The sequence below is a fragment of the Peromyscus californicus genome, unplaced genomic scaffold (assembly GCF_007827085.1).
Source record: "Peromyscus californicus insignis strain IS unplaced genomic scaffold, ASM782708v3 Scaffold_7__1_contigs__length_154581171, whole genome shotgun sequence".
Taxonomy (NCBI): Eukaryota; Metazoa; Chordata; class Mammalia; order Rodentia; family Cricetidae; genus Peromyscus; species Peromyscus californicus.
In genome coordinates, this window is record NW_026294595.1 from 107,788,291 (window position 1) to 107,790,928 (window position 2,638).

A 2,638-nucleotide genomic window follows, 5' to 3' on the forward strand; every position below is an offset into this window, starting at 1 on the left:
TGGCATACACACACAAAAACATACACACATATTTAAAAATTTAAAAATTTAAAAAAATTAAACATCATTAAACATTGTTTATTTTATAGGTATGGGAATTCTGCCTGTATGTAGGTATGTGTACCACAGCCATACATGGGTGGCTGGTGTGTATGGAAGTTAGAAGAGGGTGTCAGATCTCTTGAAATTAGAATTACAGATGGTTGTGAATCAACATGTGGGTGCTAGGAATCAAACCCAGGTCTTCTGCGACAGCATCAAATGGTCTTAACCACTGAGCCATCTCTGGCCACGTTGAAAATTCTTTTTAAAAAGTCTGGCATCACTTCTCAGCCTTTTGGCTAAGATCAAGTGTAGTATCCATTCTTATCAGTTTAAAAAAATCTGGCAAGAATCGGTTCTCAGAAAGTTACTTTAGAGGCAATGTCTTCTTGCAAATGATGCAAAACCATGTTCGTAATTATTTTTTATGACATGTATTTATTTATGTGAGGTGGGAAATAGGGCACTATGATATGTCTGGGGAAATCAGAGGACATCTTTTAGGGATCAGACTCAGGTCATCAGACTTAGTGGCAAGCACCCTCCCCTGCCAAGTCAGCCAGCCTGCTGACTTCCATGTTTGTAATGGTTGCTCTGAAATTTCTTTCAGGAGTTTATGACACACACACACACACACACACACACACACACACACACACACACACATCAATCATCAAGAGTTTTTTTTTTTAAATCACTCATTAAAATTACTTTATCATAATCTCATTACTCACCTTTGTCTTGGATATTTCCAAAGACTGGGTCGTCATGAGAATAACGCAGTTTTGTTGATGGTGAGGACATTCTAATGTAGATAAGTCCTTGCTGAGGATTTCCAAGGGAGAATTCCAGGAATGTTTTGGGCAGTACCAGTGTGAAAGTTCACAAGGTTCATAGAATTGCATCACATTTGGCATGACTGGTCTCTTATCTCCACACCAGCAACACATTGGGGCCCCACTGACTATGTATGGTATACTTCACGGCTGGACACTGTATTTCCATCTACTCAGATCACCGAGCTAGAAATGTGGGTTCGAGCTTGACTCTGTTCCCCTCATTGTACCAATTCACTAGTTCAGTGTTAGAATGATCGGGAATATGTTCAGGTGTAGGTTCAAGAAAACTACTTAATAATGGGGGAAATTCATCACTGTATAATAAAGCACTTAGAAACATCCTCTGTCCCTTGTCAGTCAAAACTGCCAGAAATGAATAGTGTCACAAATGTAGCAGGTGCAAGCTACCATTTTCCCTTCAGCTGCTCCATGCTGCCACAGAAGCTTTCTGTGTGAGAGGCGTGTGTTATCTCAGTGTGTTCGGCTCATTTTTTGTGCTGTTGCCTTCTGGCGGCAGGATGGCTGCAGGGCCTCCAAGTGTTGCCTCCACATTCTGGACAGGATGAACTAGAAAGGTGAAGTACAAACAGTCTTTTCTTCAAGGTAATAGATGGTCACAGGGATCTCCACAGCATACTCAGGCCTCACTGGTCAGAATTAGGTCATAGGTACACACACCCTTATTGGCCAAAGAAGATGAGAGGTTGGGAAACAGGGTCATCATGATTGGTGTGGAGCAGTGAAGATCCACCACACCTTGACTCCATCAAAAAGCAAGTTCTGTTACGGAGGAAGAAAGGAAAATGGCTTTTGCTCAGAGATAATAGTCTTGGCCACAACAGCAAAGTCTGTTTGGCTCTGAGATGGCTTGATAGTGTCCTCCTGCCCCACCTACTGGCTTAGCTCTGGCCTGCCCCTGCACCTTGCATTTCTGCATGCCAAGCTGGCCATGGGCCATCGTGGAGAAGAGCATTGTTCAGTTTTCTCCACTGATAATGTCTGCCAAGCTCGACTGAATTCCTGCCCCTCTCTCTACTCGGCAAATCTTTTGTTGACCTTCAAGGCCGAGTCTAAATATTCCCCCTGAGAAACTTTCGTGACAGGCCCTTGACTCTACTGTCCCAAACTATCCCCTACTTTTTGGTTTCACTTGCTTTTTATTTATTGTGTTAGTGCTTACGAGACTGTGTCGCTTGGCTGTGCCATCTCTCTCATTTGCTTCTGCACTGTGTGTAACCTGAGCAGCTAGCACAGTTCCTGGGCATCGCAAACGCCTGTGGAAGAGGCAGTCGCTTGCCTCCCAATATCCACTCTCACTATTTTTATCAGTAAAATAACCTTGACTTCTAGTTGAGTCTGTGGCCACTTTGAATAAAGAGCAAATACTTCAAACTCCCTTGGAGAGAGCTAAAGCCATGTGACATGCCTGGAGCCATAGCTGCCTTGTTGGACCGAGCGATGACTTTGGGACTACAAGCCGGATATGGTGGAGTAAAAAGATGCAAGTATGTGGACTCCTGGCTTGTATAGTGATTTGTAGTCCAGCCTTGCCTACCTAAGGAGGTTGAGAAAGGAAGAAAGTTTCCTCAAGTGGGGATCTGTTGTGGAATATTAGTTTAAGATGTGTTACATTTGTGTATGCAATAGAATATTTGTTTAATGATGCAAAGATGTGTTGCATGCTTTTATGTTGCGTTTATTTAACTCTGTAAAGCTGTGTTAATTTGTCTGCCTAAAACACCTGACTGGAGAAAGGA

At 42.8% G+C, this 2,638-nt stretch overlaps 1 pseudogene; it reads left to right on the top strand.

Annotated features, from left to right (window-relative positions):
- Positions 1-321: 321 nt before the first annotated feature.
- LOC128102790 (uncharacterized) lies at positions 322-429 on the top strand (annotated as a pseudogene).
- The last annotated feature ends 2,209 nt before the right edge of the window (positions 430-2,638 follow it).